We start from the raw sequence: 27,548 nt of genomic DNA on the forward strand, positions 1-27,548 counted from the left end.
AGACGCAAATAAGAGCTCATAACAGACCAAAATTAAAATACCCAAGCAGCTCACAAAGAACAAATAACTACTAAACAACAATAACACCAAAATATTGTCAGGCATCAACTATTCATTAGCAAACAGCCATTTAACTTTAATCCGTGTGAATCATATCAATATAAATATGTAACTATGTAGTCTTTGAAAATTTAATATCCTAACCAATACACTCTTGTTCGACGGAGTTTTTTTTCCAAATTATCAGAGCCTTTCAAGCATCATATCTACATTTTCTTTTTTATTTAAAAGAAAACTTTTATCATTTCTCAAGTTTCTAGACTTAAATCTGTTTTGTTAGTTGTGGACTTATAACAAAAAGACCTCACAGTTACATATTTTCATCTAATGTCAAATAATCTACAAGTTACAATGTTTCTAAATACAATTAAAATTTTAAAACCATATCAATAATTAGATTGCCGTAAACTGTTTCATAAATAACACAGACCTAATTATTTCCCGCCATTATTAATAATGAAAAAAATAAAACACATGTTCATAAATTACAGGCAAATATTTATTTCAGAATGAGGAATATTGGACAACTTCAGCCTTTTCTATTACCATTGCTGACTGCTGATTAATATAAAAAAAAAAAAGGAATTTGATACATATTTTTAAAAAATATTAAATTGTAATAAAAAAAATTAGACATTTTAGTTTAATGTATGTTTACATGAAAAAAAATAACCAATATATATTAATTGGAATTCAATTCAACAGCAAACATTGCATGTCTGAATTTCTGAAGACACATGACGAAGATAAATGTACAAGGGAGGGCCAGGTATAATATGAGACAACATCAGATATAGTACCGCTCTCACGAAAACAAGAGAGACAAAGAGGAAAGAAAATAAGAGCTATTATCATCCCCTTCCATTTTGTAAGTTCAAAGCAAGATATTTGTCGTCTTCCTCCCTAATAAATCAGGCTCAGGGTACGATAAAAAAAAAGACTATAACGCATAATTTCATGAAAGTTCATAACTATGATCATGCTTTGTAAAGAAAAGAGTAAAATTAAAGGCTCCTGAAAAATGTTAAATGAACTAAAATGTATTTTACTTTTTATACAGTTTCGAGTGTCATTTGTTACTGAGAATATTAGGCAATCACTAGACTTCCTTCAAATAGTCTTTCCTTAATTGACGGTAATTTTTAAATTAACTCATCTTGTATCATTACACATAGTATACTGTGGACCTGTGAGATTTTGAATTGACGTGTTCCATAGTAATATCTTTTCATCAAATGTCAGGAAGGAAATAACGGTATGCCTGGATATACAGTGCATCTGAGCCATCTAGATCGGGAAATTGGTATTCGCATTTCTGACATGGTTAAAATGCCGAAAAATCTCGCATCAGTATTTTATTTTACTGTCCCATAACAATTTTGAATATTATTTAGACACAAGTAAGGAACTTACATTAAACTGTATTGTACGTCACTAAAACTTAAGATGGTAATATACGAGGGGGATCCAGGAAATAACGACCGTTTGCGCATACCCGCCGCGCAGCTGACTCCCCTTCCTTGTTTGAAGGTCAACTGGCTTCCTTAACATGTGTTCTCATAATGTTGTGAGTACTGGTTGCAACAAGTCGCCATTGTGCATTTTGTGTTACTTCAAAATGAACGACGTGATTGATAATCCCGCCGACTGTGAGGTGAGGAGTGTGATTCGATTTTTGAATGCCCGACATTTGAAACCTGCAGAAATTTACCGGCAATTGAAAGAAGTGTATGGTGATACTGTAATGAATGAAAGAAATGTGAGAAAATGGTGCAAAATGTTCAACAATGGGCGAACAAATGTCCATGATGAAACTCGACCCGGACGCCCATCACTCATCACAGAAGACTAAAGTGAACGACAGAATCTTCCAAGACAGGCGCACATCACTCGACGAATTGCATATTGCCTTTCCTGACATTTCTCGTTCTTTGCTTGGTGAAATTGTGTCGCAACATCTTGGCTACCACAAAATCTGTGCCCGCCCGCACACTGCTGCTTCAACTCGAGAATTGCTGGATCAATTCGGTTGGGAAATCTTTGATCATCCGCCCTATAGTCCAGACCTTGCTCCTAGCGATTTTCACCTTTTCACTAAGCTGAAAGACTTTCTGGGTGGTACGCGTTTTGGAAATGATGAAGAGTTGAAGAAGACAGTGAACACCTGGCTTAATGAACTGGCGGCAGAGGAGTATAACACGGGAATTCTAAAGCTAGTGAACAGATACGACAAATGTTTAAATGTAGGTGGTGATTATGTAGAGAAGTAAAGGAAGCTTCAATTATGTAACAGACTTTGTTTTTTCAAATAAATATATATTTTTTTAATTATTACAACAAAACGGTCGTTATTTCCTGGATCCCCCTCGTACATCCAGCAGCAGTCAGAAAAAAATTGACAATCTAAACCCTGAATTCTCAAAAGAAAAATACCGGTATTCATTGACACAGCTTCCCTAGAAAATAAGTCCCCACAATGTCAGCTTATGAAGATGTCATTCTAATATATATAATCTTATATTTGTGTATTGTACATGCTACAATACAAAAGAAAATGTAAGCAATATACATCCTTAAAGTAATAAATGCAGCAGCACTCCAGCCAATGTATTACAGTACTACAATATATTCGAGAGCAAGCACTATTCAACAAATATTTCAAATATATTTTATGCATATTTGCATATTCTTGACATGAAAGCTTTAATACCAACATCTTATGTGTAAATATGAAAGAAAATGAGGGTTAAAACAATAACATATAACAAAATAAAGAGTGAGTCAAACCTAAGGGACTGGCATTCCTACTGTCTCTTAGCACTGCAGACTGGTAGGCAGATCACGAGCTCTCACAGATAATGTTCTGGCAGGTGATCTTCTGTGTAACTAGTGAAGCATTTACTTATGGAATTGGAGAGAATCTTACCTAAATTTCGATGTAGTTGCTCAAAATGTTCTCTGTTACGTTCTAAACATGAGGTTAGGAAAACTCAGTACAATAATTGTCACGCAGCAATCTCACAGCTCAGTAAGAATTCAGTTGCTGCACTATACATGTGACACAATTCTGCTTTTACTGAGAAATACGTATTTTAAACATGGTTAGATACACAGTACAGCAAAGCATTTCTTCGTTGAAATGTATCTAATGAAGAAGCCATAAGAGTTGCGTTTCACACAAGTTTTGACGGTGCTTTTGTTAAATTACCAGTACCGTTATTTGATTCAATAAAAAGAAATGTTGTACGTGCCTAATAAGAAGAGTTAAGATTTTTAGGGGATATTTTCATAGAAAAAAGGAGCTGTTTCACTCAACTATTTTGGCATGTCTTTCTACTATTTTAATTAATTGAAATCAACTCATTCGAAACTATGTAGGCTACATGTCTATAATATAGGCTATATTCAGTAAGCTATAACCAGTATCGTTCACCAAAGGAAACAGTGCATCGTATAATAGTTTCAATGAGATCCTGCTTGAATTCCTGAGTCAGAATGAAAAATCGGAATTTGAACACCTTTGACATGACGAAATCTTGTATTAAACTTCTTAACCGAAAGCACTCGTATTTAAATTCCCTGCGTTAAAATTTAGTTTCCAGTTTGCGGATGTATGTGCAGCATGCTGTAAATTGATAAAAAAAAAAAAAAAAAAAAACTAGGTAAGATTTTTAATGCAGAATTTATCACAGGCTATGCCGAAAGTATGTACTTACTGTTAATTAGGTCTTACTAAGTTATTTTGGTGAGATAAATCTCGCATGACCATAGCTTGTCAAACAAGGTGATTGTGTTAAGAAACAATTTATATGAGATTACTGATTCCAGTGAAATTAGATGCTTGCCTGCCAATCCGGAGTTGTGCTCAGGTGCGGGTTCGATTCCTGCTTGAGCTGATTACCTGGCTGAGTTTTTTCCGAGGTTTTCTCCAAAACGTAAGGCGAATGTCAGGTAATCTATGGCAAATCCTCGGTCTCATCTCACTATCACTAATCCCATCGACGCTAAATAACCTAGTAGTTGATACAACGTCGTTAAATAACCAACTAAAATTATTAAAAAGAGGGTTCGTTATAAATACATAGTTGCTTCACGGACAGATCTAGGGAGGTAGCTTATTTAAGAACAGTCAGCGAGTGGAATTTTCCATTGTTGCAGGTGTGCTTTGCCTTCAGTCCCCTGTTCACTCCAAGATACATATTACAAATTGCAATGAAAATTCAAATGGAAATTACATGATAAAATGTGATGTGGAAAATATAAAAAAAAAATGTAGCAGTAGAAGGGGATTAAAGACAGAGTGAAGCAAAAAAGGGATAAAGGTCCCAAAATGGGCAAAAAAGTTGCTAAGAAATTACCTCCATTCTCAGCTGGAAGCGAAATTCCACTGAAACACTGATTTCTTTCCAAGAGCTCTAATCCACCCTAAAAAAAAAAAAAAAAAAAAAAAAAAAAAAAAAAAAAAAAAAAAAAAGCACACCTATGTATTGTCTCGTCGCTCTAATTTCTGGCAGCCAATCGCGTTGCAGGTCGGATACATTTAAACTGTGTGTCTTGTGATTTGCTGAAGAAGACGTTATTCATTTCTCAAGGCTCGATAAATACTTAACATAATCGCCCACCATTTTGGCTCTTTCGTTGGCGTTCACAGAAAGCACACGAAGACGTTATTTGCCGCTCAATTATTTGCTGAATTATAGTGCGTTTGATTTATTATCATAGGAGCTACAATATGATAATGTTTAACGGTGTGGCAAATAAATTTCTCGTATGGCAACGGCAACGAAAGAACAAAAATGGCGAACGATACTACCTACCTAGACTTTATAGAGCCTTCACTTCCTAAGACGTAAGCAAAGAGGAGAAGTCATGCCGGGAATAACAGTGTCACGACTATAACAATCCTAATCTTGCAACAAGCAATATAACTGAGGATGAACTCCAGCAAACGTTCCAGAACTTCATATTATATCACTGTAACATGTAATGGAGGCCATTTTGAACAAATGCACTGAAATTTAGGTAAGATTCTCTCCAGTTCCTTAAATAAATAATCACCAGTTTTGCGAAAGTTCACTTGTCAGACTGTAGTGCCATAAGATGACAAGAACATTATCTGTGAGACCTGGCAATGTGTTTGCCAGACCATAGTTATGAAAGTTTGAAGGAGTGCCGGTCCCTTAGGTTTGACTCGCTGTATATAATAATACCAGAATATAGGTAATACAAAAAAATAACAACAGGTAATAAATGCAACAATGAGAACTTAAGGCAAACCGGCAAAAAAACCAAGAGTAAAGTGTGATTATTACAACGAGATTTTGGTGCTTAACACAAGAAAATTCATGCCTATATATTACTGAAAGGAATTATTGTGTGTAATAATGACATACTTATGCAAACAAACCCCCAGAACACGAACTTAGTGCAAAGAAATTATTAGCAAAACAGAACAAAACATCATCTTAACACAACCCTATGTATTACACAGCTGTCAACATCAATTTAAGGAACAGCTTAAAAACACACAAAAACAATAAGTGCAAGGGTGGTAATAACAAGCAATTATAAATACATTCCTTTATTACCGACTTCATTAATTGTGAAAGAAAATTTGGAGAGATACTCAGATCGCAAAATATTTATAATGGTCGTAAATCGTGAACCAATTACCGGTACCTATTGAAATATTTATCATTGCACACGTTTCGTATGTAAAAAGCAAAGAGCTTACCTTTAAAATATTCTGCCATTGAATGTGTATGAACACAGTTATTAGTACTATAAAGAACAGATTTTATATATTAACATTACAGTAATGGATGAAAATAATTTTTGACACTTCCTCACTATAAATAGAGATCTACCTACATTTCCTTTCGTCTAATTCTCAACTACTTTCCAAAAATATTTTATTTTATCGGCTTATGTATCATGCTCAGAATATATATATAGGACCTACTAATCTTTATCAGCAATATACAACATTTCTTTCTTTGTGATTCTGGTATTTAACTGTTTAACATTCTCAAATAATCATTGAGGAATTCAATCAGTAAAACGCTGCATTTAGTTAATCGCTTTTCATTTCCTCTAAAATTTTTATGTAACATACAGTAAATCACTGAATTATTTATTATGTCTTCCCCCCCTCCCCGCCCCATTTATGTTTTGAAGAACAGAGTTTTATCTGAAAGTGTTTTAATGCAATGTTTAGGAGATAAGATATTACTGCTTTGGAATAAAAAATTTCTCAAAATTGAATGAAGGACAAAGGCTAATAGGCTTCTTTGAATGACAAGAAACCATTTGTAAGCTTTATAAAAAAAAAAATACATTACTAACCCAACTGGTTCCTATTACTTTTACAGTTCTCACTTGTTTGTTAAAATATCAGTTTTCATTCACCTGCCAATATATATTTATATTTATTGCTATGGAAATTAAAAAGTGTTCAATTGTCTTTGTGTGCGATTTAATAAGGACTTAGAATCAAGCTCTTAGCATTAATACTTTGGAACTGGGGTGACAAAAAGGAGTTGGCTTTATAAAAACTTTGTTTAATTTCGTTTAGAGTATGTTTATTTATCGTTGTAGTTCATATACTTTTTAAAATATTCTTCGATTATTATAGAGATATTTCAGGCAGTTTTTGCTCATAACGGAAAAAAAAGCTAAGATATTACTACAATGAAGATTTGTATTGATAAATAAACGACTGAAGGATCTTCATAGCCATTTATAAGAAAATATTGTGAACAATGTACGATTTATTTTATGAAGTTTTAAAAGAGTGCAATAATTTTCAAAGTTCTAATGAAAGTCACGTTTCAGTATAAAATGCCATTTCATAACAACTAATGTACGAAAATACATGTAAGCCTATTCTTTTGTATATCTACATATTTGTATTTTTAATACGAAATAAATAGCAAATGTATAAACTGAAATTATTATCGAAGTCGGTAATAAAAGAATTGAATAATATGTGCTTCATTATTGATTGCATCGCAATTAAGCTGTTTGTTAGAATGATAAATATAGCACAAACATACAAGCATACCTCGTGGGCTGGACTCAATTAGAGTCAATAGTTTTACATCTTGTCAGAATTCAAAATGACATGCAAAACTTACAAATCCTGTACAACTAGATTCTTAGAAAATTAGGTGCATTAATATTCTCACATTAACTATGTACACTTCTATGTACAGAGTGCAGTTCTTTTTAACAAATGAAAGAAGATAATTACAGTAAGTTATTGTATGTATATTAGTGATTTATAACAAAGTGAAACTTGGATCAAATTACAAATATAATTAACGACTTCTAAACATATAGATTTAAAATAATAATTTCAAAATTATATACTTATTACAGAAAGTATCAACAGAGAATGAGTTATGAATTATTCAATTTCCTACCTGCTTACATAATCATATATTTATTTTCAGTATCAAAATTAAAGTATAATTGAAAGGCATACCATTAAAATTCAAAGTCCAGCCCAATAATAATGTAAAATACAATATATGTGAAAGAACTATGCACATATATCACAAAAACACAACTAAGTACCACCGATTTCTAATTTCTATTTTTTCACTAACAATATGCAATAAAAATTTAAATACTGTAAACATTTAACAAAGAAATAAACATCCATATTTATTTTACTCACTATAATAACTTTAGATGATGTACATCTTTGTAGTATTCTGCAGGTGATTTCAATTGCACAATATTAACTTCAATATAATAGTTCGTAGTTATTTAAGTAAAAAATCAGTCTTTATCTTAAGTTCTTCAATAGTTTTATTGAATTTATTTATATTTTACTGCTATGAAATGAAATATGTGATGCAATGTTACTAATTAAGCTATTAAATTTGTATTAAAGTGAAAAGGTAACAATATGCTTCTATCATACGTTCAGATTAAATTAAATGTTGAATCTACACAAAATGGACGATATTCATATTGTTTGGAAACAAGTACCGGTATAGAGAAATAATTTTTAACAAATTAAATTAAATGTTGAATCTACACAAAATGGACGATATTCATATTGTTTGGAAACAAGTACCGGTATAGAGAAATAATTTTTAACAAATTAAATTAAATGTTGAATCTACACAAAATGGACGATATTCATATTGTTTGGAAACAAGTACCGGTATAGAGAAATAATTTTTAACAAATTAAATTAAATGTTGAATCTACACAAAATGGACGATATTCATATTGTTTGGAAACAAGTACCGGTATAGAGAAATAATTTTTAACAAATTAAATTAAATGTTGAATCTACACAAAATGGACGATATTCATATTGTTTGGAAACAAGTACCGGTATAGAGAAATAATTTTTAACAAATTAAATTAAATGTTGAATCTACACAAAATGGACGATATTCATATTGTTTGGACACAAGTACCGGTATAGAGAAATAATTTTTAACAAATAATTAATTTTTAAAAAAGTTTATTCAATCACTTTTTTCCACACCTGATGACAAACTCTCTTTAGCTCCAATTGTCAACAGTACTATCACAATTTAAACGTGCGTTAGTACACAAGAGAGAATGAAACTATAACGATTCACCTCCTACATGATTGCTGTATTTATATCAGTATTCAGGAAATAGTGAAAGTTCTGTTAAAACTCTGTTGATTATATGTATATTTTAAGAGCTCTCCATATTGTACAAGTTTATTTCATTTGATTATCTCCTTAGGTTTCATTTATTTATGTTCACTTATAAGTCATAATTCAACTGTTAAAGACAATAAGGAAGTTTATACCATTCTTTATGAGCAACAAACCTAAATACCAATAGTATAAACAATGGCAGAGCATTTAAAATTAATTTAATATTAACAATAAAATTAATATTATTATAAACAAATGAAGACTATACAATTTATACAGCATTCGAACTACGAAACTAAATTACGAAAATTGTTGTAAAGTTCGTACAAATTAAAGAAAGATTATATCGCCTGAAAGAAAATATATTTAAAAATTATATCTTCAATATTATTTTGTGCGAGATCGTGCGTATTTGCTTGGTTTCCGCACAAAACCAATCCGCGGAAAGTCTAAAATTCCACATTCAGTATTCCCAACCTAACACACATAACAATTTCCCTCTTCTTACCGCTTAAGTGACATATTGATTTTACTGCTTTAGGCTATTAACATATTATTTTTAGAGACGTTCAATATAGTAGTAATTATAAATTGGAAACTTACCACTGCAATTTCACCTAAATTGCACTGTTAATTATTGTTTTTAAATATTTGCAAAAATTAAGTAAACTCTACAACTCCACTAAAGTTACTGCATTCGTGATGCAAGTAACATTAAGGAAGCCGTGAAAAAATCAACAAGATTCCAGACTCATCATACACTGGGGGAAAAAAAAGACAGACATATATCACGGCCTGCTGGAGTATAGTAAACACAGAAAACATTTTAAAGCAACAATGTTGAAGATAGATATTTTTGTTTTGCAAACTTGCCGTCATTGAACAGAAACCAAGATGGAGATTTCATTGCAATTAATTAGAAATTCCTCTTTCAGGTATGTAATAAACGATCTTCGCACAAAATAATGTACGATACACGAGCGGTATGTTTTCTTTCAATTCTCGGAAATTAAAAAAACTCAACTACGTTTCGCTTTTTCAAACTTTTCCTCGAACATGAAAACTTCAACATATCACTCTTGTAACGCATATTACTATTAAAATCAAGTGTTAGCTTCATTACAAAAATGAGAAAAATTGGAACACGGAATTTAATTTAAGTCAGCAGAAATATCTCTCATAAAGCTGACCAAATCAGACACATGATTGTCAATAACTTAAATTTTGTACACAAAATCAGTTTTAGAGATGTCAGACTTGCTCTGCGATTGTATTAACTATAAGAAATTATACTACGTTAAAAATATGTTTTACGTGACATTACTGAATGGCCTACGCATTTTTCTATTTAATGTACTGAAATCTAAGACAGCATGCATAAAAATGGTTTTTCTTCATACAGGACTAAAGAGAATATATCTAAGCAAAGTTGATATCTTTTATTTTCAATGTACATTCTAATAATTTACATCACTCAGAGAAAAAACTCACAGGGGAGGATCTCAATATGATCAGTCATATGTTTAATCAGTTATATCAAGCTGATTACATGTGAAGTAGTCTGGTAGCCTTTCCCCCAGGGTTAATTTCACTGCCTTCGACCTACTATATGATAGTACTTCATTTAATTTTCACTTTTGTTTCTTAGAAATTCTATATATAATAGACTATCAAATGGGGGAGAGGTATGTTTGGTGACATCAATTTTCAAATTATACTTTTGGCACTAAGTAAGTTTGAACATAGTAAAAGAATGAGAGAGAGAGAGAGGGAGAGGTTTTCAGAATCGTTTATCTAAAATTTGTAAACTTGTCTAGATTTAGTTTCTTTCTTTGTTTTGATATGAACTATGTTTATGGTGGTATTTGCAGTGAAAAAAGTACAAGTCTTTCACAGTATTGTACCACATAAATATACAGGATAATGATGTTTAAAAAACTGTACCCACAGATAATATGTGAGCGCACATAGAAAGAACATCCTGTATCAACTAAATCTAGGAACAATTTTAACATTTAACATACCCTGAAAGTACAAACAGAAACTAAAGAACCCAACAAATACACATTAAGTCCGATATACCGAATCATTTACTATGGTAATAATATCAATGTTTCTATCAGTAACCACCCTCCACCAACACAAGCATGACTTGGGTGTACTCGATTCGTAATTTCAAGTATATTTACTGTACAATAAATTACTTTTGGTCTCTTTACAGGACAAACAACAGGTGATATTAAAGCTACACAAGACAAATTGTAATGCAATGTATGTTCATAATATTGTTGCGCTTTTATTCACTAACCAATGGCTGTGTATGGAACATGTCACGTCCACAACAGGAAATCCCAAATGTACTCCTTTTCTTTTCACATTTCTCTCGCTGCAGAGCCAAAATTCGTTGCAAGCCATATGCAAGAAGTTAGTCTATATTATGAAAGAATAACAGGGAATCTTTTCCTCAATGCCAGCATAGCCATGCATCCTTTAAACCAATTGTGCTGCATTTGTTTTCTGCCAGGTATAATACTCAGGCTTCTTAATTGGATTTCAGTCTTCCATATGTTACATTTATTGTGCGTTCCTTATAATTGATAATAGTTATTGCCATCGGATTCATATAATTCGATACTGCGATATCATGCATATGTTTTTATCAGTATAGACGAAAATGCTAAATATTAAAAAATAAGGTACCAGTAATACACGACTTTGACATTTATATCTCTTGCTATAAAACTATGCACAAGTACTACAAAAATGACTAACTTCCCAATAAGCAATGTAAAATAAAACGAGTTCTGAGAGAATAAAGAAGTAGAAAATTCTAAAAGAATTAATTTCTTGTTCACAGAATTATTGACAAAGATGTTTTCTAACCTAATCAGTGTTATTTTCACTTTTCACTTCTCTAAGACTAAGCCTAAAAATGTAAATGCTTAATAATAAACTAGCTAAGAGATAATATCCAAATCGTTTATTACTGTGTCGTATTTTTTAATGTATTCAACATCCTCTTACTTGCAACTATAAGACAAAATCTAATGCATGTAAAATCCTATTGACATGAAAATCTTTCTTGTGGTTGCTAGGATATTTTAATCATGCAGTCTCTGCACGTGGCATAATGTGAATGCTACAGAAAAAGATTCCCTGTTTATAAGCACCATGTTTTATTTTCAAAGCAATAGTAGATAAAAAGATACAACACAAAATAAAGTAAAAGCTCGTCTCTGATTCATGTAAGCAATTTTGACTAGAGAAAATATTTTACAAATATAAATGCGTTAGATTAAATTAATTAAGTTTATCAACAGAAACTATGCAAAAGAATTTCACCTGAGTGAGGCACTGACTTTGGAAGAAACATGGCGTTCGTTTTATGTAAATATGCAGACAAAATAAACAAACAAGTAGAAAAGTAAAGTGAGAATTTGCGCATTTTTTTAAGGAATTTAAAATTTAAATATTTAATTTAAAATATCATACTTTTCCTCTCAGTAATACAGTGCTTTATCTGGAAACAATAATTTATTCGCTTCAGATATCCAAGACTATGAAAAAATAAAATAACAGTTCTTTTGAAGGTTGAAGGTAGAAAAATTATTCATAGTCCTTATGATATTAATAACTGGAATTTGATTCTCAAAATAAATGAAGAACTTCTTTGCTTACAAGAGAAGACATTTTTTCGATGTAAAGAAGGGATATCATCGTCGTCATCACCATCATTAGTTAATACCAGGGGAAAGAATACATGAATCTCTTGTTTTTATGGCAAGTCTTACTTCAAAATATTTCATAACGTAGCACAATTAAGACTTTTTGTAAATTATAATTACATCTCTACAATATAACCTTGACTAAGAAGAAAATGAATGAACAGAACAAAGAAAATTGTATAAAATACTAAATCAAAGTTTTTCACAAATAAAGTGGACAAGGATTTTTTTATATTACATTTAAATTTATATTTCAGTTATGGAGGAAAATTATGATATTTATAATGCTGTGAATAATTACTGATTTACTATTTAATATAGATACTACTTACTGAAGAAAACCAGAAATTTTAAATGATTTTAAGATTTTTATGGAAGTTGAATATTGCATTTGTCAATCTTTTCTAAACAGTAGTTTCCGCACCAATCCTGTTTCATATTACTCATTCCATGTGGGAGGAATATATCTTTAAAGATGAACACCACACCCCATTTTTCTTTTCCCAAACCCAGCCATGGTTTTCGTGCAGCTTATACCTACAGCTACTTAGATAACATGTGAATAAAGACCTTGCAGAAAGTCTAACTGCAATCTATAGTGAATAATATAAATAGTTCTGCATATGATATAAGAATCATACTCCTCCCACAAGAAAACTGTTGTTATCGAATCAGAAGAGTAATTTTATACTTTTGGCACAATTATAACATCACACAGAGACCCGTGTAACTTAATCACTGCCCTCGAAGTTCTGTAATTATTAAGCTATGGAGGACTACATGTTATGTTATATTTGTGCTCAAGATACAAAATAATATCTAAGGAGCTGTTAGAATACTAATGCGACTAACTTCTATGCATCAAATATAAATTAGCTTGTCTTTTAGATATAATAAACAGCAATTTTAATGACAAGCGTGAGATTAGGTAAATAAAACTTTATTTTAGAAATGCAATAGTTATGACTGTATTTCCTACTAACTGCGAAAAGAAACGGCCACATTGAAGACTTATGAAATGCATAGATAAACTAATATTATTAGAACATGTCGAAAGTTTTGTCAATTTTTGGCACAAAAGGAAGAATTTCATTTGAGCTTTTTATACTGCTGATTGTTGTTGGGGAAGGAAAGAAGTGTAATAAAAAACGTGATACAATATTTAATATAGATCAAGAATGATTTTCTATGATTTTAGCTTGTAGCTGTTAGCAATAAAAGTATCAATTAATAAATTAATATCTGTTGACTCATCTTGCTGTATGCTTAGTTGTATTTGTGTGCATGAGTGTGTGTGTCCTTTGATTTAATATTTTGATATGAAATAGCACACTGTAAAATTTCAGTTTACATTATTATTACATCAAATCTTCAAACGTTAAAACAACATGAAGTAAGTCAGACTTCATACTTACACAAGGTAACAGTTCAAAGTTGTTTGAAAATATTAATGAGAACAGCATTACCTACGTCACTTGTGTTAATAAATAATAACAACCTTAGTTGTTATTGACACAATTTTGTTGTAATGAACACCAAACTGCTTTGCTTCAAATATCCATTACTAATGGTAGTCTAAGTATGATAGGATAGGGACTGTGGCGGGCTTATGTGAGGGCGGCAATGAACCAGGGTTTAAGCTAGAAAATAAATAATTGTCGCAAAAATGCACAAATGAAAAATCATACTTGTACAAATTGCAAAAATGTTGTGCAATTTTACGGCCTAAATAATTATATAGAAAGATAAAATTAATACAGTATGCAGAAAAAAAAAGTTATGTACCTAATTTGTTTCTTGTAGTTTTATTACTTTCAATCCATCTTGCCACACTCTAGAAATATTTATGTAAGTAAATCATTAGACGTAGATATGTTTAGAATGAATTACTGCTGAATTTACATTACATTAAAATACGTTATTTTGTGGGTATTCTGAACACTGAAATTTATTATTAGTAGGCCCTTCAAGATTTATTGATAGTATAGTGTTAACTCTTTTACTGAAAGGTGGTTTCTAATTCCAGTTTTTACAAGATTCATGCAACTAAATCCCCGCTCACAATTTACAATATGTGATGGAATTATATAAATCAATTAAAAGAAATTGTTTACTTATTATATATTTGCACCAAATTTTTTTAATCCATTCCTGAACATCTATTACTCAATAATTCTCGAATATTGCCTATTTCATCAGCATTTCATTTAAATTCAGATTCTCCAGAATCGCTTAGTTCATACATATCTTAGATTTCATGTTCTCCATTACTATCTTCGTTTCTGAAGTCCAATGTGGTTGTCGCATTTTTGCACATTTATGTTAAAAGTTTGTTGCATTTTTAGAAGTCTTCTTCTTCTGCTTCTTCCCTTCAAGTATTAGGCCAAATGGCCTGTTACGATCTCACAGCTGAATTTTCAATCCAGCGCTTCTTTGGACGACTGAGAGATCTCTTCCCGTTTGGACGATAGTGGAGCATGACTTTTGGGATTCTAGCTCTATGCATGCGATGCAGATGATTTATCCAGTTGTTCTGATAATGTTTTACGTGATTAATTACAGGTTCTAATTGTAATTCTGCCATTACATCTTCATTGCATTTGTGATCCCATTTCGTATATCCCGCTGTATATCTCATAAATTTCATTTCATTAGCCGTTATTCTGCTTTCGTCTTTCTTCCTCAATGTCCATGCCTCACTGCTGTAACAAAGTACAGGTCTTGCCAAGGTCTTGTAAAGGCGAATTCGAGTATGCCTTTGTATTAGGGAAGGTTTCATAATGTTGTTAATTACTCCCATTGTTTTGGTGTATTTAGAAATTTTCTGTGAAATGTCTACTTCATTGAAAAAAGTTAATGTGTATCCGAGATATGTAAAATAATTTATCCTTTCTAATATTTTTTTAATCTAAACATATTTTGCTAGGCACAGGGTATTTTCCGCAGAAGGCCATAATTTTAGTTTTTTCTTTATTGATTTTCATATCATATTTAATTCCAATTTTGTTAAAATTAAAAATTGAACGTTGTAATTCATCTTCTGAGGACGCCACCAGAGCTAAATCGTCTGCAAAAAGTAATGAATCTAGTTGTAAATGTCTATTGAGTTGTATATATCCATGAGGCAATTGTTTCCATTCTCTAATTATTTGATTCATATATATAATAAATAGCAACGGTGAAAGGCCGCAGCCTTGTCTTACTCCTGTATGAATTTCTGTCCAATGCGATAATTTATTGTCACACCTTACTGCAATTAGATTAGAAGTCAAGTAGACAAATGCGACAAATGCGACTGTGGCTTGAACCCTGCAATGAACCTCTGGGTTCCTTAAAAGCCGTAAGTAAGTAAGTAATGGTAGTCTAGAAATTCCAAACTCACCACTTATTTACCTGTATACTAACTTCTTTTAACCACTGCATGTGTAATTATTTTTTTAAACATATCACTTCTTTTACCATACATTTCATTTAAGCAATGAAGAAATTAAAGTTTTTATTTTTATATCCCTTACTATGCATCTGCATCGACATGGGGAACTATTAATAATGGAATTCCTCAAGGATCAATATTAGGTCCCCTACTTTTTCTAGTGTTTATAAATGATCTTGCCCCCCTAATAAAAGATGTAGGTCATTCCATATTATTTGCAGATGACACAAGTATAGTAATTACAGCTAATAACTCCAACACATTCCAATCTTCAACAGAGGAAATTCTCTTCAAAATATGTGACTGGTTCTCAGTCAATAAATTAGTATTAAATTGTAACAAAACTAATATAATTCAATTTAAATCCTGTCCAAATTCAACCTCGCAAATTTCTAGCACAATAATTAACAATAGATCCTTATTAGAAACAACAACAACCAAATTTCTTGGCTTAAAAATCGATAATGTGTTAAATTGGAAAAATCATATTAAAGAAATTACCCCCAAACTAAATTCAGCTTGTTTTGCTATTAGATCTATGCAAAAGATAGTAAATGGCAATATCTTAAAAACAATATACTTTGCATACTTCCACTCGGTAATGAGTTTTGGAATAATATTCTGGGGAAATTCCACAGATAGTAACAGTATATTTCTATTACAAAAAAGAGTAATTAGAATAATGGTAGGTGCCAAATCTAGGGAATCGTGTAGGACTATTTTAAAAAAACTACAAATAATTCCCATGGCTTTTCAGTATATCTTTTCATTAATAATCTTCCTCGTATGTAATCGTGAAAACTTTGTAACTACTTGAACAGTTCATAGCATAAATACACGTCAAAAAAATGACTTTCATACTCCATCGGTAAGTCTATCGTGCTATCAAAAAGGAGTGAGTTACATGGCAGTAAAATTTTTTAATAGCCTCCCTATTGATATAAAAAATGAAACTCAAAACATAGGATTATTTAGGGCCAAATTAAAGAAATACCTAATTTCTCACGCCTTCTATTCTGTAGGTGAATTCATGACCTTCAATAACACTTCATGAAATTGATACTAAAACTTTGTGTTGTACTAGTAGACTATATTGTAAATCTCGTCTGTATATATTTCATCTAGACTGTGACTATAAATTAAGACTTTATAATAGTATTAAGTTTTTTGACTTGTACCATATTCTAGCTGTAAAGCAATGTATGAATACCATGGAATGTTAATAAATACAATACAATACACTATGCGACAAAAATGTACTCTTCTAGATGATGTCAAATATGGAAATACATTTAAGCACGCAGCAAGATGATGACCAGATACTGGTAATATATTTCAATATTACAAATTAATATTTGTGGAATTTTCTTATAAATTTCTCACGAAATTACAAAAATTAATCCTCAGTTTTTATTGAGCACTACTCATATTTTCCACGGATGACAAGGGTAGTTATTCTATCTTTTTTTTTCGAAAAACTTCAAATCTCACTTTTCCACGAAATGCGTAACAAAGCAACAATCAGCAACAATACAAAAACACAACAACAAATAAAATCACAAACAATTTCACTGGTAAAAAACATAGAATATTTTGTACTTATTACTTGACCAGATTCTTTCACTAAAATTCATGTAGTAAGTTCCTAAAACCTAACACATTCATTTATCCTCCCATATGGCAGTTACATGCTGTTCACTTGTAGTTATACATTTATGCTACATTTCTTTGTTAAAAAATCACACGTTAGGTTAACATACTTACAGGAATGGGTTATTTCTTAAACATGGTTGTGCAACTCGTTATAAAAGCCCAAAGCCAAAAATGAGAGTAAGATTTTCTATAACACAGTCTAAGAATTAATTGCATATTCATACTATTTTCCAGCATTCACCCTGTTTGAACTTCATTTACATTACACTGTAGATGGACTCTATGTAATGGCAGTGCAGACATTTCCATTACTGTATTTAACCCTCTTAATTTCAAAGTACTAAATCTCTAGGGTCAATGAACACTGTTAACTGTCAAGTATGCAATTCGAGAAGACTGGTTTCCAAAATTCCGCTAAATATATATAATTTATTTCCAAGAAATAGTCTGCCCAGGCATCCTGGGTTGCCAAAAACACAGAATAACACCCATATAAGAATAGTAATGATTACAGTAAAATAGATGAGTCAAATTGAAATGTGAACTAGGAGCTTAAATTTAAGAAATAATAAATTTGTACATCTATTTGTAACAATCACACACTAACGAATAGAAAAGGGGGGGGGGATTATGATATTCCGTATAAATGATTTTTCAGAATTGCCACAGATCCTTTAATGGTTGAAGTTATTATTTTTGGAATGATGTCATGGATTCCAAATGTTTTGATAGTGTTTACAGTTGATCGTGGGATGGTGCCCCTCGCTCCGATCATTAAACCATGTACTTCCCAGGTGCCTTCCATCTGATATTTTTCTCGAAAATACGGAATAGTAGGCTCATAAATTTGTTGTTTCTCTTTGTTGACCTCGGATGGTTGGGTCTGGCTCATCTCAAATCTAACAGTTGGGTCCAATAACACACATGAGATATGACTCATTTAGTCACCATCATTACAAAGAAATTATAGGTGCATATAAAAATAAATTTTAGATAAGTATTGGAAGTTAATTTTTTTTTTAATTACTGACTTCTTAAATCATGCTTTCTACATAATTCAATTCATCCGAAAAATATACTAAGTGGTTCGTATAAAATGTAACAAGTTAGTTTCAATGAAACAAAATGTTGATTTTTTTTTTTTTTTTTTCAAATCTCATTAAAGAAGGTGGGGAGCTTTCAGATTTCGTTATGAACGACATTCCATTGAGCACAGGGGAGAAGGTGGGGGGCAGCTGATATTTTGAATGGAATTATGAAAGGTTTTTTTTTATTTTATTATTATTTTTTTTATACATATACAAGAAAAACGAACAATGTCACATTTCCATTAAAGGTGAGATATTGATCTATTTCAGTATATTACTGCAAAATTTATTGATGTTTCTACTTGAAATGAAGGATATGATGAGTGTATCTGTGGATTTAATTCTCCTTTACCACTTTTGGTAAAAATAACACTAAAGTTTGTAGTAATACAGTGAATTAGATAATGACATCACCCTTTAGAGCATTGTGACAGTGTTCGTTTTTCCTGTCTACCCTTCACATATCCTGGTTTTCCTCAACAAATCGGTAAACTTTTGCATTTATTAATTCTTTTGCGAAGGCGGCTTCTAACATTTGAAGAGTACACAGGAAAAACTAACAATGTCACATTTCCATTAGAGGTGGGATAGTAATCTATTTCAGTATATTACTGCAAAATTTATTGGTGTTTCTACTTGAAATGAAGGAAATGATAAGTGTATCTGTGGATTTAATTCTCCTTTACCACTTTTGGTAAAAATAACACTAAAGTTTGTAGTAATACAGTGAATTAGATAATGACATCACCCTTTAGAGCATTGTGAGAGTGTTCGTTTTTCCCGTGTACCCTTCATTTGCCAACATACAGGGCATAATAGTGCTGGATACGTAAAACAGATGGTTATCAGAATGTTACTGTTATCTTTCTTTCTAAAATTTCTTTCTCTGGTTCACAAAGAATATTAGAACTGTATTAAACTCGTGTGGTGGCTGCGTGGTCTAGAACATAAGACTGTTACGCAGGTGGCCCAGGTTCGCAGTTGGGCTTTTCTCGGGGTCTGTAATATTACCAAACAAGCTGTAACTTCTTAAGATCTCACTTTAGAAAAAAATATTTCAAACAAAAGTTGCCCGATTTGATGAGAAGAATCAGAATATCCAAAAGAATGTTCAACATTCCATCCGAAATATCAGAGCTGCCCTCTGCCCAAGAGCCATGAGTGACGCCCAACGAAATGCTGTTCATGATGCGATATAAAAGGCCCTCTTCTCTACGGAGACATGGAAAAAATCGATAATTTGGTTTTATCGAATCATTTAAGAGAAATTATCTTGTAACAGTTTGTGTGGGCCACCCTGTATAAAGTGGCAATGAAGATAACATTAATGGTTTAGCACAGTTATGCCCCTTAGGCTAAAATTGGTAGGGAAAGGTATACAAAAATGAAGAGAAGGAAAATGTACAATAAATTAAGTACAATTAAATAAAAGAAATACATAAAAGTGATTTAATGTTAGTTTTGAATCAAATTATAACCGAAAATTTAAACCAGAGAAATATAATGCAATAATTTTAAGATTATAACCAGATTGCGAAAGAGTATTTTATTCTTGCGACAATCTGCGAACTATTTTACATTAATTCTTTTCAGGCAAGTTATAAAAAAAAGTACTTATGACAGCTTTCCACGTGTTCTACATACAGTTTATCATTGAGACAATCAGAGAGATTGTTAGTACTTCGTACGAACTTGAGCAACCTGTGTTTCCTAAAAGGGTAAAATATTACGTAATTGCACATGTATAGATATTGTGAAAATGAATAATTAAAAAAAAGTTACCATTAACAAAATGAAATATATATGTATGTAATTAATTATTATGGAAGTACAGAGGAATTCAAAATCTGTAACAAACCTATAGCCTATATTAATTTACAAAGTTTCAATTTAAATACTATACACAATTAAAGAAAATGATATTTAAAATGTTACAGAGAATCAATGAAAGTGAAATAGTTAAGTTTTAAAATATCAAGAAATTGCTTAAACAATATTGCAATATAATGTATGCTGAATTCACCAACTTGAGATTCAAAATCAATCAACTGATTCATCAACCAAGTGACTGATCAACCAACCTGTTTATCTTCAAGTATATAACATCAATTACAAAACTCCATCTAGCATTGACTTTAACTGCAATCTTGGTGTTACCCCAGTATAAACACATGTATTCGAATTTCTATCAATATCGTTAAGGCATGGAAATATGACTTTTCTTTTACTTAAAATATGCAGACTTCTGAATCCCTCGACAATTTCATGCATGTTAATGGTAAATAATTGTACATGGTCACATTCAATGTTATGTAAATGAAGTTCTAAACATCTAAAAGAAGATTTTATAAAGTACCAGTTTCATAAACAGAGGGAGCAAAAGCTGTATTTTGTAGGGTGGCACTTCTAGCATATTTCTAATTCTACAGGAATTGCAGGAATAATCACAATATTAAATAAATATATTCAACATGTTTCCAAAAAACAAGAAAATCCACCACCATTAAGACAAATGGTGACAATGATTGCAATAGTGAAATGAAATATAGTCTTTTAAAGCTGAAGAAGAAAAAACAGTCACTAACACAGTGGTGCTCAAGTGGTTTGTCGTCATGGTATGAATCCTGATCACATATGTATCAGATTGGCCATTCCCATGCTATGAAATGACAACATAAAAAAAGAACAACCACCAGGATCTCCACTGTCGAAATTATTTTTTTGGTAATTTCCGCTAGATGGAAGTGCTGCTGCAAACTATTACTCCATGCATTTCCATCAGGGTTATAACGTGACTTCTTTTGCAATCGCTAGATGGCAGCATAGTGAAATTGATAAAAGTTGTCTTGAAACTGTATTAGGCTGATCAATCTGTTATATGTGATCAGGGGTATAAGTTAACTGGTTTTCAAATTGCTAACACTTTAGAAATAGTAGAAAGACTATAGACAATTCGACAATACAAACATGAGAGCTAAATTAACAACTACATTTTTTCTAATATTTAAGGAGAAAAATTCGCTCCAGAGCCGGGGATCGAACCCGGGTCGTTGGTCTTACGTACCAAGCGCTCTGACCACTGAGCTACGCCGAATTCAATCCACAGCACCGGACCGAACTTTCCTCCTTCAATGTTTTCCTTTTGGCCTGACTCCAAGTTAGGCATATATGTTGACGTTTTATGTCCAGGTGAACTGCAATTATACAAGGGGCGCACTCAGCTGAGTGACTTATTTGGCCGGGATTGTCAGTATTACAGATATTATTCTGTAGGACAAATTAATAAAATCTTTAATATATTTTTTCTATTTATATATTACAAAAACTTCACTCTATTTCCTGTTTATTGGTAATTTTTCATAATAATTTTGATTTATCAATTAGCATGTTTAAATGTTTGACTGTTTTGTCTTTAACTGTTAATATTAACGAATTTCGTTATTATTTATCTCATACAACATCATGTACACAGATTAAGCCAAATGTTGAACACCACTGTTTCAGGAAGCAAATAATACGAAAATCAACAAAGAGACATGAAGGTCAAATATTGCTTCATTTAGTTAAAAATTTTGAAAAGTAACAGTGAAATGGCATCTCAGTATGCCAAAAAAAAAAAAAAAAAACAACAGTTGAAATGCCCTTAAAGCAAAACAACTTTAGAAGTGCTTGAGAGCACAGTTAAATCTAAGAAACTGATTCGTATAAAAAACATTGCATTAATATTTCAACACACTAATTCACATAACTGAAATTATTCATTGTTTATTCTTTTGCTAGAAAGGAATAAGTACAAAGATGATGGTAACAGATTGTGCTTCGTATTCATAATGTCAATGAGAGTCTTGCTCTTGAGGCCTATTAATGTTTAGCAAGTCTCCAAAAACATACCAACTCTATAAATAAATACATAATTAGTGCACAATGAAATAAAAGAATAGTTCATCCCTCAAAACAGCTTATCTTTCAATACAAAATCATGATCACAATACATGAGTATGTATCACAATTACAGAGTTGGTATGTTTTAAAATATCTTTCCAATTATTTTGAGAAGGAAAGGAAGAACTAGGACAACAAAGGGAGGTTTGAAGAAAGAACGTCTACATTATTACGTAAATAAATTTTAAAAATTCTACAAATTATGACAGAATAGTAGAAATTAAAATCATAAATTAAAATCATGCATAAGAACTGTAGTTCGAGAAATGAAACAACAACAAAAAAAATCTTACGGAAGGGAAACTTTATATCTCTGGGCAAGTAGTTGAATGACTGGGAAAAACAACGTTTCCAAATGCAACTAAATCATGAACAAGTCAACTTGCAGACGGATGGTAAGACAAGCTTTGGAAAACAGTACTGAACAACCAACTTGTTGCTAACAAACATATTTCACCACAGAAATATTGCCGGCTATGCTGGTAATGCATTATGTGCTATGAAAAATTCACCTCTTTCATAAGCTACCAGATCAAGATGTGACAACTTGACGTGTATCTTCTTGAAATGGTTTAAATATAAAAATTGTGATAAGATTTTAATAAAAATGCTTAATGCAATGTTTATAAATATTCCTGAGGATAACACTTAAAATTTTTGTGTTATGTTGACAATAATTGTAGTGTACACCTTATAAGTATTTGTACCATGTGAAGTTGGGAGAATGATCCAAAATTTTGGAGCATGGTATCAGGAACAGCCAATATTCCAAACAGGAGGTCAATATTCCAAAAAGGAAGTGAACTATTCTTCCTTTGTAACACAGTGCAAAACCTAAGAGATATATACCATAGTTGGGGTTACCTATATCTCTGCAACTGCAGGACAGGAATTCTAAGAAATTTAAGAAAAGTGGTATCAATTACACTCTTTTTTTTTTTTAACTTCACTACCACGTCACATCCCTATCATCTGTTCTATGCCTAACAAAAAAAAATTCTCGTCTGTAGTATAGTAATAATTTAGCAAGAGAAGTTTTAGTACAATTTGTAATACAACATATTTCAAGTAATTAAACGATATTTAGATATTATAGTTTTGATAATGGCATGTCATTGTAATTGAGCGAACAAACGTGACTTCCAATATTTTATATTTTAGGAAATTATTCACTGAATTAATTGATTAACTAGTGGACTTACTCGTGTTAATTATGTAAGATTTGTCCGGCTTACAGCTGTTTCAGTGCTTCACGCACCATCCTCAGAGCCTACTAGATCACGGTGTCATCTCGAACTTCTCTGCCTGTTATGTGGGTGTGTTTGATTGTTGAAAGGTGTTGAAGAGTGGAGTCAAATAGTGTATGTGTACTGAAATTGATCTGTGTGTTGAGAATTTGATTGGGGTGTGTTTTAGTGTGTTTGTATATTTCGTATCGTTCTAGTGTGTTGAGTTTTTGGTTCTTGGGTTATGTGTGTAGGATTTCCATGTCCGCATTTATGTTATTGTATGTATGGTTAGCATTGGTTATGTGGTCGGCATATGTAGATGTATTGTGTCCTCTGGTTATTGCTTTAATGTGTTCTTTGTATCGTGTTTGGAATGATCTGCCTGTCTGTCCTATGTAGAACTTATCGCAACTATTGCATGTGAGTTTGTATACACCTGTGTGGTCGTATTTATTTGTTTGTGTTTTTTGTGTTGAGATGTCTTTGTAGTGTGTTTTCTGTTCTGTATGTTATGTTGTATTTCTGCTTTCTGAATGAAGATGCGATCTTAAGTGTGCTTTTGTTTTCATATGTTAATGTGATGTATTTCTTGTGTTCTTGTGTTTGTGTTGTGTTTTGCGTGTTTTTGTGTTTGTTAAGTTATTGTTTTGTCTTTCTTATGATGTTGTCTATTATGTTTGGATTGTATCCGTTTTCTTGTGCTATGTATTTGATTGTGTTCACTTCTTCATTGTAGTGTTGTTCATGGGTATGTTGAGTAATCTGTGTACCATTGTCCTGAATGCAGCATACATACGCCGATCACATAGCCAATGCTAACCATACATACAATAACATAAATACGGACAATAGAACAATACGAAATATACAAACACACTAAAACACACCCCGATCAAATTCTCAACACACAGATCAATTTCAGTACACACACACTATTTGACTCCACTCTTCAACACCTTTCAACAATCAAACACACCCACATAACAGGCAGAGAAGTTCGAGACGACGCCGTGATCTAGTAGGCTCTGAAGATGGTGCGTGAAGCACTGAAACAGCTGTAAGCTGTACAAATCTTACATAATTAACACGAGTAAGTCCACTAGTTAATCAATTAATTATATTCAAGTGTTAAAAGTAGTATATGCAAGATTCAAAATGGATATTCACTGAAGCTGGCTGTTTGCAAAACAAAAAATGGGCCAAATAAACATTTTAACGAACCCAATACAGTAGTACTAAATAAAACAAAAATAACGAGACAAGCCAAGCCCAAAAAGGTTAATTATACCAATACTGCATGGATATAGGAAAGGTCCAACATTATTTACAACTGATTCAGCCTCTGATTTCGTGAAGTATCAGACATTCACTGTGACAATTAGATAGTTATCCAATTAATTTACCAGTACAGTTACCACAAGGTAAGGTGTTGAAATGCCAATAATATTTTACAAAAATAGCTCTTCATGGCGCACAGCACAAACGAAACATTAGTAAATTATTAACTTATGCAAAGAAGAATATATATGGGCAATTTACTTCATACAAATTCTGAATAAGAGGGATTGCAAAGGACTGACAATGTCAGTTTATCAATTCAAGCACTTCTCCTTGGTGCTAAATTATTACAAATTTTTAATACAGGCTTAAGTTTAAATTTTAATACTTTAATATCACTACTCTGACGAATGTGAATATGGAACTTCGGATATGTTGGTAATGTTCTTTTTCAGTCTCATTTCTTATCACATAAAATCGTGTATCATATGAAACAATTTAACATAAATATGTGAATAATTAATGAAGATCCAGTTATTAAAGCAATGCACAATGAAATCTTTAAACAGCATTCAGATGATAGCAAATTTAAAGGAATGAAGTTGAAATATTTACATTACCAACTTAACCTTTATTTTACTTTTACACATGATTTATCAATTTTGGAGAGGACTAATAATAATTTTATCATATTACTGAAAAATCTCCTAAACTGTTGTAGCAAGATAACCTTTATCATACAGAAAGCACCAGATATACGGCTAGTAAATGAAAAAGTAGGTCATACTGTCCGAATTAATGAAAATAATCGTTATACACATGGGGCTGGAAATGCTTTCTTAATAATTTATACAGAACTTTCACTGAAAATGTAATATAGTACAGAATTGGTCACGTTTTCATAAAAAAATTAACCAACATGAATATTCCTATCTTTCAATTTTACAAAAATAATTTTTAAACATTTCTTTAAATGTGTATTTTTCGTAAGATTCACAAAAGATAGGCCTATTTCTGCATTAAAACTACATTTAAATTCTTCAACACACGCATTTCCAGATCCATTTTATAGCTTGTATATACAATGAACGAAAATCATTACCAATATCTGCATTACAATGTACGTACAGTACTTCTGAGATACGGTACTCTTATAAACCACGAAAGCAAAATATATTGTATTTTGATTATTGTATTCAAATTATTCACATAATTTCAATATTATTTTACATTTTTGTCGGATAAAAATATTTTTATTTTATAATACAGAATTCTTGCTAAAACCTTCTAGAAGATTATACTTTCCAAACTTCAACAGTTCAAATTAAATTCAGAAGCAGTCAACTTTCAGTGGATATGCAAAAAGTTTAAATCTAGGAATGAATTTTCAAAACTCAAGATGTACGGTATCCTGTCAGTTGAGGATGCTGTGTTTGTGTTGACTGAGTAAAGTTGCACGACAATGCATTTGCTAGATAGAGCCAGCCAGCATCAAAGTATGTCCTTCAGCCTTGTCTTACCATACCGCACTATGAAACAGATGGGCAGGGATTCATATAGTGTGAGATCAGCCAGAGGAAGATTGGGCCAGCGTAATTTAGCCCAGATAGTTGGGCAGGCCATTACGGAAATGCCAGGATGTGCCATCCATAGCTGAAATGCACAATGATATAGAAAATAAAATACATACCTCAGATAGTTCACAACCACTATCAAGAGGGAAATGAGGAAGAAGAAGAAGAAATTCAGCATTTCTTTTATAATTTTTTCAACTTTTTAAAAATCATATTACCAAAAATCAGTAAAATCTTCCTGTAACATCGTGTAAGCAATGAAGATTTATGGAATAAAGTTTCAAATCCTCCTCCTCTCTCGTCATTGTAAATGAGACAAAATTATTCATACAAATTTTTAAGCTGGAACATATACAAGTATCACAATATTGTAGATAAATGGTATGTATACAGACTACGTAGCATGACATTTATGCTATAACTTTAACATTAAATTAGAATTTGGTTTCATTAACGATTATACATGTCACAAGTTACATAGTGAAGTCTGTTTCTCGTAGGCCCAGTTTCACCAAACTTCGTTAAAATAATGCTAACAGCATGTTAACTAACGTGTTGTTAAAAATGCTAAACATCCCGTTAGTGTAATACTGTTTCATCAACCAGAGGTGCTTTGGTTAGGTAACATGATGTTAAGAGTAATGTAACAGGAATCAAAGAAGCAGTGATTGCATGAAAGTTTACTGAACGTGCCTTTAGTTGGTGTAGTCATTTGTTTTAGCGGAGAATTGTATTTTTTACATTATGGAAGTAGTCAGACTCCAAAGCAGCCATAGAATCTGTAGGTTCCTCAGACCCTGAGTCTTCATCAATCCAAGACTGTCAAAATGCCATACAACTATTACAAGAAAAACACAAAATCGTGGTACTACAGTGGGTCCCCGGGCACTGCAACTTATTTGGCAATGAGCA

General features: G+C 31.8%; 1 protein-coding gene across 1 annotated transcript in view; it reads right to left on the minus strand.

Annotated features, from left to right (window-relative positions):
* Cdep (Chondrocyte-derived ezrin-like domain containing protein) overlaps positions 1-27,548 on the minus strand; it is a 464,715-nt gene that overhangs the window by 35,098 nt on the left and 402,069 nt on the right. The window lies entirely within an intron of this gene.

Source organism: Periplaneta americana, chromosome 14 (assembly GCF_040183065.1).
Source record: "Periplaneta americana isolate PAMFEO1 chromosome 14, P.americana_PAMFEO1_priV1, whole genome shotgun sequence".
Lineage (NCBI taxonomy): Eukaryota > Metazoa > Arthropoda > Insecta > Blattodea > Blattidae > Periplaneta > Periplaneta americana.